Source organism: Eptatretus burgeri, chromosome 6 (genome assembly GCF_056783735.1).
Source record: "Eptatretus burgeri isolate ZD-2024b chromosome 6, Ebu_testis_v1, whole genome shotgun sequence".
Classification (NCBI taxonomy): Eukaryota; Metazoa; Chordata; class Myxini; order Myxiniformes; family Myxinidae; genus Eptatretus; species Eptatretus burgeri.
The window spans coordinates 103,263,195-103,278,978 of NC_140966.1; the positions used below are offsets into that span (position 1 = coordinate 103,263,195).

Consider the following 15,784-nt stretch of genomic DNA (forward strand, 5'->3'; position numbering starts at 1 on the left):
CAATAATGCAATCAGCAGCCACAGGCTGCATACAAAATAAGAATACTGCAAAAATATAAATAATAAGTCAAAAAAAAAGACTTACAAAAAATATTTATTGTATCATGAAAATTGAAAGATAGCCTCTCCGGGCTATTGTTAGCGTCTCATTCATACAACTTCTGCAATACACCCACTCGAAAGTTGAGTATCAACGAAAAAGTACGAATCAGGAAAGAAAAAGGTCTCAATGGAAAAGAGAAGCAATTGGAAGTATAAGTAGATACAATGGTGATGAATGATGTTGCTGATGAGATGAGGAGCCAGTGATTTCCTGTTTCAAAAAAGTGTCTTTTCCGTTTCCAAAAAAGATAAATTCCATTTCAAAAAATAAAATTCTGTTTCATGTTATCACTGGAAGAAGAAGCATTTATTTGTGCATTTGCATTGGAAAAAAAAAAAAGAGTATTTTCCTCAAGTCTCAGCACCTTAAATTCTACATAGCATCCCCAGGGTGACACAGAAATGTGGGGAATAATAAAATGAAATAAATATATATCTGGAAGTGGGCACTTTGAACTAAATTAACACAGGCATGGGAGGGAGTATGTACAGTACCTCTAGAAAGTCTACACCCCCTGACACAACTTTCACCTTTTGTTGCCTTCCAGCCTGGAATTAAATTGCATGAAATCAGACTTATCTCACCGTTATTTACACATCGCAACCCACAACTTCCAGGTGAAAAACAAATTCTACAAATTTTTGGAAAATTAATTTAAAATACAAAACTAGAATATCTTATTTGGATAAGTGTCTACACCCCCCCTCCCCCAAATTAATACTTGGAAACACCTTTGACAGTAATTACAGCTGTGAGTCTGCTGGGATAGGTCTCTACCAACTTTTCACACCTTTAATGGATAATATTCTGCACAAAACTGTTCAAGCTCACTCAAGTTGCATGGGGGGCGTTGATAGACAGCAATCTTCACGTCATGCTTCAGATTTTCGATTGGATTTAGGTCAGGGCTCTGACTGGGACACTCAAGGTCATTTATCTTATTGTTTTTTCGCCACTCCAGTGTAGTTTTGGCTGTGTCCTTCGGGTCGTTATCATGTTGAAAGGTGAACTTCCGTTCCAATTTCAGCTTTCTTGCAGAGGGCAGCAGGTTTCCCTCTCCGTTTTTTCGATATTTTGCTCCATCCATTTTCCCTTCAATCCTGACAAGTGCCCCAGTCCTTGCAGATGAAAAACATCCCCGTAACGTGATGCTGCCACCTCCATGCTTCACAGTAGGGATGGTGTTCTTTGGGTGATGTGCCATGGTGGGCTTGAGCCAAATGTAACATTTTGCATTTTGGCCAAAAAGTTCCATCTTGGTTTTGTCAGACCACAAAACGTTTGCCACATGGCTTCAAAATCTCCGGAGTGGTTTTTTGCATAACTCAAACGGGACTCAAGGTGTGCTTTTTTGAGTAATGGCTTCCTTCTTGCCACCCTACCATACAGGCCAGACTTGTGGAGTGCTTGGGATATTGTGTCACATGCACACAGTGAACAGTCTTTGCCATAAAGGCATGTTGATTTTTCAAGTTGTCATTGGCCTCTTGGTGGCCTGGTCATCCAGTTTGGAGGGATGGCCTGATCTAGGCAGTGGCTTGGTGATACTATATGCCTTCTACTTCTTAATGATTGTCTTGACTGTGCTCCAAGGGATATTCAAGGCCTTTGAGATATAATTATACCCATCCCCTGATCGATGCCTTTCAACAATTTTATTCTGGAGATCTTTCAAAAGCTCCTTGGTACTCATGGTTTAGTCTTTGCTGTGAAATGCACTACCCAGCAGAGGAAATCTACAGGAATAGCTGATTGCCTCCACTACTGGAGGTGGATGGAGGTTATGTTTTCACTCCTGTCTGTCTGTCTGTGAGTGAACAAAATATCTCAAAATGTTGTAGAGGGATTTGGCGAAAACTTGTTGGGCAGGTTGGGTACGTAACACAGAAGAATTAATTCGATTTTGGTGAAGATACGAATCCAGATCCGGATCTGATAATTTTTTGAGTGATTCTTCACCATTGAGGTCAGATAGGGCTAAACCGATATATAACAGGATATCTCAAAAAGTTGCGGACGGATCCGGACGAAACTTGGTGGACACGTTGGGTGTGTGGCAAGGACGAACAGATTAGATTTTGGTCAGATCAGAATCCGAATACGAGAATTATTTAATTTTCCCAAATGATTCTTCACCATTGAGAGATCGGGTCAAAAACGATATATTGCATAGTTTCAAAAATGAATTGGGCCAGGTATGTTCTCGTGGATCAGGCATTACAGGGCGGAGGTACGCGCTCTCTACCGAGTGCCCTTCTAATTTAACATGTGCTTGGTAGACATTTCACATTGTCAAAATGAGAGGTATTACAGAATATTGATTTGTTTTCCGGGCTGACAGGATGGCCTAGAGATATGCGCGCTCAGTTCTAAGCCATCGAGCCTGGGTTTGATTTCTGACTAGGCTATAAAACTGTCATCCTGGTGTTTCACAGGTTGGGCGATTCATTAAATGTGTGCGCCATCCCTCCGATGGATGTTAATCGGCTGTCGAACCAAGATATTCTAGGTTTGTATTTTTAAATTAATTTTTTTGAAATTAGTAGAATTTGTTTTTCATTTGGAATTTGTTAGGGTTACGATGTGTAAATAAAGGTGAGAAAAGTCTGATGTAATGCAATTTAATTCCAGGTTATAAGGCAACAAGAGGTAGAAATTTTGAAAAGGGGGATGTTGACCTTCTGTCGGCACTGTATGTCGGACACAAACACACCGGAGGTTTTGTTTTTGATTATTTATGGCAATTTTATTTGAATTTTGACAATTGTCAATGTAAAAAAATCAAGTTTCTCCAAAGTTGCACGCATGCTTCAAGGAATGATTTCGTATGCTTATTTGGTTGTTTTTGGAGGGGTTTTATTTTTGTTCTGTGTGAATTTGAATGCGATCCAGTGAAGCGCCTGATTATATAAATGCACTTCATCTCCTCATCAAGGGCAACGCGTCATTGTGCATTTTAACGTGATTTTTTAAAGTACCCGAATGTGAAAATGCCTTTACGCAAACGGTGCACTTGTAGGGCCTCTCCCCCGTGTGAACTCTACTGTGATTTTTTAAAGTACCCGAATGTGAAAATGTCTTTTCACAAACCACACACTTGTAAGGCCTCTCTCCCGTGTGAACCCTAAGATGGTTTTTTAAAGTACTCGATTGCAAAAATGTTTTCGTGCAAAATGCACACTTGTAGGGCTTCTCTCTCGTGTGAATTTGAACGTGAGTTTTTAGAGTAGTTGAATGTGCGAACACCTTCTTGCAAACCGTGCACTTGTAGGGCCTCTCGCCAGTGTGGATTCGAATGTGGTTTATCAAGGTAGCTGACTGCAAGAAAGATTTTGAGCAAACTACGCACCTGTACGGCTTCTCTTGCGTGTGAATTCGAACGTGAGTTTTTAGAGTAGCTGAATGCGCGAACGCCTTCTTGCAAACTGTGCACTTGTACGGCTTCTCTCCGGTGTGGATTCGAACGTGGTTTATCAAGGTAGCAGACTGCAAGAAAGATTTTGAGCAAACTACGCACTTGTACGGCTTCTCTTGTGTGTGCATTCGAACGTGACTTTTCAGAGTGGTCAAATGCACGAACACCTTCTTGCAAACCGCACAGTTGTACGGCTTCTCTCTTGTGTGGATTCTCAAGTGCGTTTTTAAAGTCGTTGATTGCAAGAAGAGTTTCGCGCACACCATGCACTTGTAGGGCTTGTTTCTTGTGTGAAACTTTCTGTGACTATTTAAATTGCTCGAGAAGACGAACGTTTTGTTGCAGATTTTGCACTTGTAAGGCCTCTCCCCCATGTGAACTCGACAATGTAGAAGCAAGGAATCCGATTTCAGAAACTCTTTACTGCAAACGGCGCATTTGTGGGGCTGGTCGCCCGTGTGAATTATGGCGTGACACCGCAAGATACTCAAACGCGAAAAGGACTTCTTGCAAAGTGTGCATTTGTAGGGCCTCTGTCCCGTGTGGGCCGTTTTGTGATCTTTCAAAGCACGCTGGAATGCAAATGCCTTGCTGCAGATGGAGCATTTGTACGGCCTCTCTCCGCTGTGAGTTTTCATGTGACGGTTTCGAGCGTGCGAGTGAAAAAAGGATTTTGTGCAAGTGTAACACTTATAGTGTCTCTTTTCAGTATGAGTGGTCAGGTGTAGCTTCATTTGGGTCGTGGAAACAAAGCTGGAAGGACAATGTCTGCATTTGTACATTTTCTTACTCGGTTCAACGCAACTTGACTGCCATTCTTGCTTTTCCGTACGAAGCTGAAGTTCGACTTTGGCAGCGCGTCGTTTGAACGTCATGCTGGATTTATTCTGATTGATTTCCGTGTGAGAGCCTGAAGAACAAGCAATATGGCAATATGCTGTTGAAAAAGCACGAGTTATGATTTGAACAAAAATTATTAAGACTTTAAGCATAACTTAAAAATAACGACAGCAAGTCACGGCTCTCGAGTGCTTGTGAATTACTCGCACAAGTGACTGTTTTTGTGCTGGTGTCTTTTAAAATGCAGCAGTTTGTTGACGACTTCACTTGTTTCCCTTATAATCGATGAATGTCGATTGCCATTGTAAGCCATTGTTTCAGTTTGAAAACTCAGGTTGTTAAATACCTGTCTCATCAAACACCCTGTTGTTGCAGAAAACCCCAGTTCAGCTTTCATGTACGATGTTGATTTCTCCATCGTTCTCTCATGTCTTTGTAATTTATGTTAAAATGTACTAATGTCTCCAAATAGCTTTCTGTGTGATGTATACAAGCTGCTCCAAGAGTCTTCATTACAAGGAAAAGAAATAAATAAAAATCAGTCAGCATTATGAGTATCCCTCAGCTTGAAGTAATCTGGTAACCTGACCACTACTGAAACCTGGAGGTGTAAAAATTTGATGCAAACTTAAGTCATTGTGCGTGCTGCTGGTGTGATCGAGCAATGAAAACTGCTAAATAATTTTGTATCTTATCTTTAACAAGATCATGATATGAGCATTCAATACAAATTTTTTTCAATACATGTTATGAAGAAAGGAAGGATGGCTTCCCACACCAAATGCAAATAATTTCCTTCCTTCAAGACATTTTGCACAAAAGAACATACCACATAGCTTGAAAACAAAAGACAGGGATAAGAAAATAGACGCACGAGAGATACAAGAATAAGAGGGAAAGGGCGAAAGAGGGGGAGAGAGAGCAAAAGAGCAAGAAAGTGAGAGTGAATAAGATGGAGAGGGAGGTGGAGAGGTTAGCTTTCTGATGTGTGAATGAACGGGCAAAGACCGCCGAGCTGACAACGCCAACATTCGGCACACAGACGAAGTCCGAGTTGGGGATTATCTTCAGGGCATTTTCATCCAGCACCTCAGCCTTTAAAGGCCACTTTCTCCTCTTTTTATTTATATACAATCTGATTGCCTAACAGCTGTCACGTGACACATAACACAGGTGAAGGCCAACATATAGAATAAGCTCAGCTGTGTCTTTCCCCACATTGGCTGGACAGCTGGCCTGACTCCACCCACAATTGCAATCGAAAGAAATAATACGTTCGCCATTTTGATGCTACGGTAAGCCAAAGCCATCTGCGACGGTATAGGTGTTGTCTTGGAAGAAGTGAATTATTGCAGATTTTTTTGTAAGCCTCACTTGACTGTGCCTGGATGGGTTAGGCATTAGAGAGTGGAGGAGTAGTGGCTCCAACCCAAGTCCTATTCAGAGTGCTGATGACTCCATCTTTGCTCTGTAGTAATTCAGGTTCCTTCTGATGACTCCAATGCAGTATTTTCTGTTTGATTTCAAAGTAGGTCTTGGAATCTCCCACGGTGAAGCTGAGTCTATGGGTCCATCATTATTCCATCGCAGATAGGTTGGTGGTCTCTCTGTCTTTTATCACTTTCTTTCTGGTCTTGCACCCTCTGCTCTTTCCGTGGTTTGTACCGCCCCCATGTTTCTGCAGGGCACACATAGTCCACCATCAATCTCCTTTTGATTAAACTACCAAAATCCAGGATCACTGCTCACCTCCACTCATTTATTCCTCTCTTTTCCCACCTGTGGAACCAACTGACACATTTTTTTTCATTCTCATTCTTCCCTCCAGTTTTTCAAGACAGCTGTTCACCATCATCTCAGATCATCCCCAATCCAAAACCATGACCTTTTGTACCCTCATTAACCTTCCCACCCACCCCCCAGCCCACCCCAATCCCTCCTCATTCCAAATTTCCAGTTTTCTTTCCTAAGTGTTTCCTTCTGAATCCATCTTGTCCACCATATCCATCCTCTCCTGTCCCCTATTCCTCCCCACACCCATTAGTTGTCCAGGTCTGTCTCTATCTTGGCCTTCAACTCTGCTGTTGGTATTTCCCCTCCCTCACCCCCACCTCCTCTCTCTGCTGTCCCTTTTGTCCTGTCGTGTCCCGATCCATTCAGTGTACTAATTCTAACTCTTCCATTAGCCTCGACGATGTATACAAAAAAAACCCCAAAAATACAGATATGGTCCGGAATCACAAGATCATCAGACCAAGCAGAGCATCCCCTCCCTGTACTTAACTTAGGCCAAAAATCAACAACAATTGTCTGTTTCCAGTTACAATAGTCAGGTAGTAAGTAATCAGTGAGGTGGGCATAGCATACACTCATAGTTTTCCCTTTGAAGCAGAACTTGCGGGAGAGTCGCCACGATGGCTGGGCGATATTGCTTTTTTGCTAGTTGATCATCATGCCTCCAAATATCGATGATCTGGCGATATATCGACATCGCCCAATCACTTATGCGAACATAGCCCGACCCCACAGTGTCAACGTCAGGCACTTGAGGGGTACACACTATCAATGTTTATATAACCCGACCGATGACCCACTGCGCAATAGTTCAAATATATAGCTGTTTATCGCCATGAAATTGATGTAAACACTTTCGTGTGCTCTCATTGAAAGCATTTTTTGTATTAGTCACACAAACACAACATCATAATTGGTGTTTTTGAACATGATTTACACTTTTGCAGAGTGGAGAAGAAGCTGCTGTGTACAGTCATCGGAATTAACCTTGACTGCATATTCATTTAAGTCGCCAGATTTCTCCGTCCGTTCCTCTGCCCGTCACGCTATTTTCCCTGGAATGTCATTATGGCATTATGTCTGGCACTTAACGAGGCCTCTACAGATGTTCATGTCATCCAAATATCCGGCACTCAACCCGTTCCATGCTTATCTATTTCTTAAAAGTTTTTCTTTGTTTATGATGGATGCATAGGGGGATGAAATTGTGCATCGACAGCGGTGGTGGAAGGGGGGGTCTGAGCGGGGGGGGGGGGGGAGGGAGTGAGTGTTGTGTTTGACTATGGTGTTTGTCGCTCTGAAAAGATAGAATGTTTGAGAGCTGCTTCGAGAGCAGCGCTTTTTGTGTGCACGCTTCACCATCTTCATAAAAGCTCTCCTGCATGGGGTCCGAGTTGGAGTTTAGATGTCGTGATTGTTCCGAGGCAAATTGTTCCCTTCCTCCTTGGGATCCTCAACCTAAGACCCTGATGATAAGGCAGGAGAACCGGCAACTGAGATGGGATGACGTTTTCTCACCATTCGCATGAAAGGCGAGAGAAAATGGTGTTGCATTTATCGTTTGTTTTTAATGGGACTGTCCATCCAACCATCCATCCATTGGGACCATACTCTGCAGAGCATTGGTGCTGCCTAAGCAGTCTCCTTGGCTATTAAGCACAATCCTGGACGGGTCGCCACTCCGACACAGGATACCAGCAAGCTGGCACTCATCTTGCCGACCTCGGAAGGATGACAGGCAGAGTCAACCCCACCTGGTATGAATTCAACTCAGGATCCTAGGATCCCAAGCCCACCACCTTAACCATTAAGCTAACACCAGGCATCTGGGACTATCATGTTAAGAGAAAATAGAGGAAACTAGTCTGAAGACGACAATAGTTCACGAGCGGTATTTCACGATGTAGATTGTTTAAGAAGTCAAGGATGAGACAATGTGATAATGTTTGACCAAGTTATAAAAATGATCAACATGATGTGGTACGAGCGACAGGTTATTAGCTGCAAAATGTCAAAAACCCGGTTTCGTTCAACAACTTCAACAATTTGACCTTTGAATAATCTTTAAAGGTCACAAAACAATGTTGTGGACATTAAAATAAGGAAACAGGATACGTGCTATAGCTTATTGGAGTAAGTTCGTCGAAGAAGGTCGAAAACCCGGTTCGATTCCCACAACTTTGAAAATTTGACCTTTGTGAACTTTAAAGGTCAAAGGTCAAGGATTATGACCTTTGGTGCAAAACTTACTCTGGAACATTCCAGGAAGAATATAACATCATATAGACTATATGGCATTTCGCACACCTCGGATTATCCATACTTTGATGAAATCAGCGTAAAAACTAACAAACAAGGAGAGGGTATTGCATTTGGGTCCGTTTGCTTGTTTGTCTGTTTGTTTGTCTGCACTTTCGTATTTTTCTCTGCAACCGCTTGTCGGATTGAGAAGAAATGTTCAAAATAGGTGCGACGACTCATCCAGAATGTTATGATCATAATTATGATTTCATAGGTCACACGGTATGGCAGGCGTGTTGGAAAAACAGAAAAAAATTTGGACCTCTGTAACTCTGAAAGCGCATGAAGGAAAAAATTGAAACTTCGCACACGGCAAGTACTCCCCATGTGGAATAAGTATGATTTTCAAAAAAAATGACATCATTGGTGCCTTCGTTACGACGTCACAATTGCAAATGTAGAACACGACATCTGATCAGTATGAGCATTTTTGAGGGTCATCGAGGGCAAAAATGGTCCACAGAAAAAAAATTGATGACGTCATCGGTCACGTGATTCGGCAGCCATATACATATATATATATATATATATATATATATATATATATATATATATATATATATATATATATATATATATATATATATATATATATATATATATTTTAAACCTTCAAAATTATTTTTCTCTGAAGTGGTTGAACAGATCGAGGCAAAACGTTACACGTATGACCGCCGATCCATGAGAAACAAAAGATTCACACAAATGATGTCATAGGTCAGATGGTTTGACAGCCATATTGGATTGAAGAAAATATTAAATAATGTTTTCTCTGGAACCGCTTAATCATTTGACGTGAAATATCAGATTTATGATCTAGTAGGGATGGGGAATACATGTTTTAAATTTCAACTTGATCGGATGCAGTGTGGCAGGCAGAATTATTTAATTTTTTGAAATGGGTTCTCTTTTTGTATTTTATTTTATTTTAATAAGGCTCACTTGGCTGTGCTTGTACGGGTTTGAGGGTAGAGGAATAGCAGCTGAAATGCAAGTCCTATCTCGGTTCCTCCTGATGACTTCATCTTTGCTTGTTGCTCGTTTGGGTTCCTCCTGATTACTCCAATGCAGCACTGTACCGATTTGGTCTTCCATTTGATTTGAATTTAATTTATTTTAATCCCTTTTTTTTTGTATACATTGTCGAGGCTCGTATGAGCGCAAACGCACAACAAGGGGGGGGGGGCAGGAGACAAGAGCGGTGGGAGAGGGAAATACAAAACAGTGGGGAACAGAGACATTAGAATATCTGTGGAAGGGAGAGGGATGGGGTGGGGAACACGGAGAATACAAGATGGACATTACAGGGACTTTCAGGAAGGAAAGCAGGGAATTTGAAGGAGGTGGGCTTGGGGTGGATTAACGGGGGTGGAAAAGATCGAGGATTTGGATGGGGAATGATAAGATGTGGTAGTGAACAGCTGTTTTGAAGATCTGAAAGGAAGAATGGGATTGAACAGAGTGAGGGAGTTTATTCCAAAGGTGGGAAAAAAAGAGGAATGAAAGAGTGAAGGTGAGCAGTGATTCTTGATTTTGGTAGTTTTACCAGAAGGGGTTGTTGGTGGACCTTGAGCGCCCTGCAGAAATATGGAGGGGGGGGGACAGAGACAGATGTCGCAGACAGAGCAGGGGCGGCGAGACCGAAGAGGAGACGGTGGAAGACAGAAAGACCACTGACCTGCCTTCGGTAAGAGAGTGAGAGGCCCAAAGACTCAGCCTCAGATCCCAATCTAATTTCAATTGAATAATAATGAAAAAGGTCATGGGTCAGGGTCAGGTATCCAATCAAAGTAAGGTTGCATCAAAGAGGGATGTCTTGGTATCCGGTCGTCACGACCAGCAGTTTTAAAGTGACAGTTCTACTTATGTCTCTTATTAATTATATAACACACCAGTACACAAACACCGCACAAAATACACCACACAAAACAACTTCTAACGAGGGTCTGCAATCTCTGATTGCTCTTTGTAATTTTTTTATGCAGTGAACACACTTTGGTACATTACGGGTCATGAACGTTGTCGTCAAGTTTCATCAGAATTGCATTTTAGTTTCTGAGAAGAAAGAAAATGCCTCTTTTGGGGGGCAACCCCCCCCATAAACACACTCCGTAGACCCCCTCAGACGCCATTCTTTCTTTTTTATGCCGTGAACAAACTTTGGTACATACTGGTTGGTGAAGGTTGTGGTCAAGTTTCATCAAAATCATTTGCGTCGTTTCAGAGAAGAAGTTGCAAGTGTTTGTGGACGGACTGACGGACAGACCGACGACGCGCCATCCCATTCGCTCCCTGGAACTATGTTCCAGGTGAGCTAACAATATACTATAATAAACAGAGGTTGCGTGGCTGTCGCTGTATCAGCAATATACACTCATCGATATTTCTTATTACTGACCAATTGTGTGGCCATTTTTCCGCCCACTCGTCGATTGGTCGCGCAGATTGGTTGTGACACTGGCCAATTGGATGTGACCGTTTTTTTCCCCAGAATCGTTATTCGTGTCTATTGTTATGGCGTCTATCCGCGTCAGCAAACAACGGTCCGTCTTGGTAGTGCGGAAAATCACACGCTTTCCTAACCTCATGTTTCCTCACCTCTTACAGCGGTGATTACAAGATTGATGATTATGGTGCGGCGTCTTTATCCCAAGCTTTCCTCATCCCATTGATTATTGTATTGATCGTGATGTTATCCTTAACAATTTTACCTTTCACTACCTGTACACAAAGTGTCCATCCGTGTTCGGTGGACTGACATCGGTACTCCCACCAGGAGGACGGGGGTGCCTGCTAATACAGTAATGTCCCAATTTATGAACACCATGCATTCCTGAAAAGTAGTTCACAAGTGAAGAGTTCTAAATCAGGAGTGATTTCCCCATATTCATGTAATGGTGGGGGGGGGGGGGTATTCGTCCCCAACATGTTCTTTTCCCAATACACGGCTACGTGTTTTTGACTTTGCACTGCATTGGAACGAGTCACAGATTGAGCACATGCCATGTTATTTTCTTTGTTAATGCATCTCATAATCACCTTGGTCTTTGCAAGGCCACGGCCAAGATCACATGCAATATCTGTAAGGCGGGCACCAGTGTTAAACTTTCTTTGAATTTCTAACTTCCTTTCTAACAATACCACTTTCCTATCCACGAGAATCGCTTCCTGGATCACTTATTGTCCATTTTGGAGTCATAGTTATGGATTAATAATGCACAGGCATTTTAAAATAGAGTACATATCTATCTATTACTGAAACTCTCATCTTGTATGTATGTTCCCAAAATACAGCCAAAACGGTACATGATAGCACAAAACTTTTAGTGCCACCTTACTCACCATTCCCCTGCGGTGTGCAGTATCAAGTTTCATTCAAATCAGGAAACGAAAATAATTATAAAAAAAAATCAATTCCCGATTCAGTCAAGAACTCTTCGGGAGTATTTGATCAATGCAAACAACCTCAGCGGTATAGTTCGCTGGAGCCATCTTTTTTTTTTTTGAAATGATTTTTTTTTATCAACTGCTGTCACAATGGGAACCCAACGGGTTCACGGGTCGTCTAGTTGTAAAAAAATATTGCCAAAAAAATGCAATCCTGTGGTGGGCGACGGTTAACACCAGCCAGCCCGGATAGCCGACCGGTTTTCCTTAGGAGGCGGACACTTTGATCCTCAGAGAATATAACACACATGGGAAGGATGGGGAGCGGCACTGGCAGAGCGATGGAGGCATATGGAAGCACAGGGGGGTTTATACTCGAACCCCACGACAAATACACGGACACAGCAACTTAAAATAAACACTGGATTTAATCAACACATAAATATTTACAAGGGTTATTATTAAAATGTAAGAATAATCACGAGATAAATTAAACCTAATAGCCAGCATCTTGCTCCACCACATGAGCCATTGAGCCTCAGCACAAATTCGAGAATCTCTCCGCCATCTTCATGTATCGAAGGAAAGCCATTTTGTCATGCCGAGTGGAGAACAAAGTGAGATCCTCCGTCCTAGCCACGTTCCTTTCACGACAACAACTGCGTCCCTCACACCAAACTAGTGCATTCGCTCCCGATATCTCTTCGACATCACACTGAACAAACGTCCACCTCCGGGGCATGGCTTGCTCGCACTAAAACCCAGGAAGGTGAGGCCTCTCCCTGCTCAGCACGTTTGGCTAGCTTTATTTTATAGTTGTTATAAAAGCGCAACTCCATCATTGCTGGTTTGTAATAAAAAAAACATAGGAATAACTCACAGGAGGAAATTACATACTGGGGGAACTTATCCTTAATCCCCATCTAATTAACACTGCACCACCCCCTGTGTGGTGACACGCAACACTTAAGCTCACAGTTTCCCTAATAAATTACATTGAGATGTCTCCTACATGTCCCCGTACCAAACAGCTCCATCCAATCCTAACTTTGGGATTGATGAAATTCCTCCATCTACCCCCACAACCGTAAATATATATATATATATATATATATATATATATATATATATATATATATATATATATATATATATGGACTATAATAGTAGTGTGTTCAGTTGATGATGGTATTTTTGTTTAGATGCGAGGAGAGATGATGCGCCCCACCGAGTGTCGCGACGAGTTGCTACAATTCTTCAAACTCCCCATGAAAGCAATTATAAACTAGAAGGGCACTCGGTAGAGCGCATACCTCCGCCACGTAATGCCTGATCCACGAGAACATATCGGGCCCAATACATTTTTGAAATATTGTGGTATACAGTACTATATTGTTTTTGGCCCAATCTCTCAATGGTGAAGAATCACTTTCAAAATTAAATAATTATTGTGTCCAGATTCGGATTCAGATCTTCACCGAAATCGAATCAATTCGTCTTTGCCACACACACAATGTGTCCACCAAGTATTATCCGAAACCGTCGACAACGTTTTGACATATCGTGCCACATATCATTTTTAGCCCCATCTCCTCAATTGTGAAGAATCACTTTAAAATTCTGGTAGTGGGATCCGGATGGATCCGGATCTTCACCAAAATATAATCAGTTTGCCTTGTCACATTTCCAACCTTTCATTTGGATCAGTCCACAACCTTTTGAGATATCCTGCACACAAACAGACAAACAGACAAACAGAAAGGGTTGAAAACATAACCTCCTTCACCTTCGGCGGTGGAGGTAATGAGATGGGCTTTTTTTCCCCCCCCTCTCACAATGATAAAAATGCTGCATAATGCACGTCTTGCATGCAAATTAATCATTAATACCTGCAATGTTTAATGGCAAATGGGATAGGACAATGCCCTGGAGATTGTTGAGTTTGTGACTTTCTCCTCGAATTAGTTCAATTTACAAGTTCATTGTCAAAGTTGTCTATTCTGAAGGAAGGCAACATTTCTCATCCCTTTCCTCATGTAAATCCAAATCCCACAGTCTGGGGCCTCAAATAAAAATACAGTGTATACATGGATGCATTCATCTTATTTGTATGGATCTACATCTTAATAAATCGGAATTGCACAGTTTTAATGAGAGGATATGGCTGGAGAATGCTCCTACATATTATATATATAATATATATAATATATATATATATATATATATATATATTGTTACGTTTGAGGGGGGGGGTATGCATTCAAAGGGTAATTAGGATGTTTAATTAGGTATGCCATGCTGTTCGAGTTTACCAGGATCTCGATGTAATAAGTAGCAATTCAGTGGTGATAAGTTGTCTAGTAAATGTTCATTTCTTCAAGGGGAAATGATAAATGTCACGTAATTAGATAGGGACACGGGATAGGGTAAGTGTCTGCGTAAACCCCTTTTGGTATTCTCTGAAGACTGGCCGTGACGTCACAGGACAGTGCAGCGGATGGCTCCGCCCCGTGATCACGATTGGCGGAAGGCGATGGCGGTGGGCCAATAAACGGCTCGATTGAAGTGACGAGGGCAGGAGGATAAAAAGGTTCTGTTCGGGGTCGAAAAGGAAGAGGAAGAAGATTACAACCAAAAGATCGTGGGTTTTTTTGGTGTGGAAGCTGTGGAGGCAGAGAGCGTCCTGGTTGTTGTGCTGAATCGATCGTGTTCTTGATCGTGTCTGGGAGCCTTGCCGAGCCTCGTGCCTCACTTTGGTTGGCTCTGGGGTTCTGCTGACTCGGAGTGCGGGGTCGGGCGGCGGGCGGACCTGCCTCCCTCTCCTGCTCGCGGCTTGGTGCGGGAGCTGGTTCCCTGGCGGCTGTGGGCGGACTTGGGCCAGGACCAGGAGGTCGACAGCACGGCGGTTTCTCCTGCCCCCCTGGCGAGAGCAAGGCCGGCTCGTCCGGCGCCGATCCAGGGACAGTTGCGTCCACACCACGGTCCAGCCTGACCACCAGAGATAGCTACGTTGTGTGTGTGTGTGTGTGTGTGTGTGTGTGTGTGTGTGTGTGTGTGTGTGTTTGGCGCCTTAGAGGGATTGAGAACTGTATATTCATTGGAATTGTCTGTGTTTTTCCCCACGCCCGATCCCACACCATCCCGTTGAATCGCCCCGGATCCCTCTTCTTGCCGAGTCTTGTTATTTCTGGTAATTATAAAAAAACAAATAAACATCATCAACTCAGTGAAAAGTGACTCGTGCCACCTTCCTCGTCCCGTTTGCGGTAGAGCGATTAGAACCGCCATGTTTGGGTTATAAATAAATAAACCGCCTCCATCGTTTCGGCTCATTCTACGTTGGCGGGACTGTTCAAATCCCGTGGACGTCACAATATATATATATATATATATATATATATATATATATATATATATATATATATATATATATATATATATATATATACATATATATATATATATATATATATATATATATATATATATATATATATATATATATATATATATATATATATGCCAAAGTGAACCAAGCCAGCAATAAACAGAGTTGTCCGCATCTTTGCTCATTTCACATCAATGATTGAATTCACTGTAATTTTTAGAAAATTAATATGCCTCATTGATTTCGATCCAACATTCAGCAAAGAATACAAGTGTCCATTGATGAATGTTAGATGCAGAAGGTGCGAATATGTGACTTTGCCACCTTGCTGGAGTTCAGCCAAACTCTATCACTGTGCTGAATCAATGGGCAAAAACAGGCATCAGCTCAAGTATTCTTGGGTTCGTTAAAACAAAATTCTCAAATCACAAGTCATAATCAATCAAAATCTTAAAATTAGTTTGGTATTTTTGGTGGAATACTAGGTTGAAGTCTTGGACAAGCCGTTTTGATTTGTCGACTTTCTCCCAAAATTTCCTTCCCTGCACTTGAAGTA

At 42.0% G+C, this 15,784-nt stretch overlaps 1 protein-coding gene across 7 annotated transcripts in view; it reads right to left on the minus strand.

The window, feature by feature from the left end:
• Window positions 1-15,784, minus strand: part of LOC147025498 (general transcription factor II-I repeat domain-containing protein 2A-like) — an 83,653-nt gene that overhangs the window by 17,723 nt on the left and 50,146 nt on the right. The gene's annotated exons all lie outside the window — the stretch shown is intronic.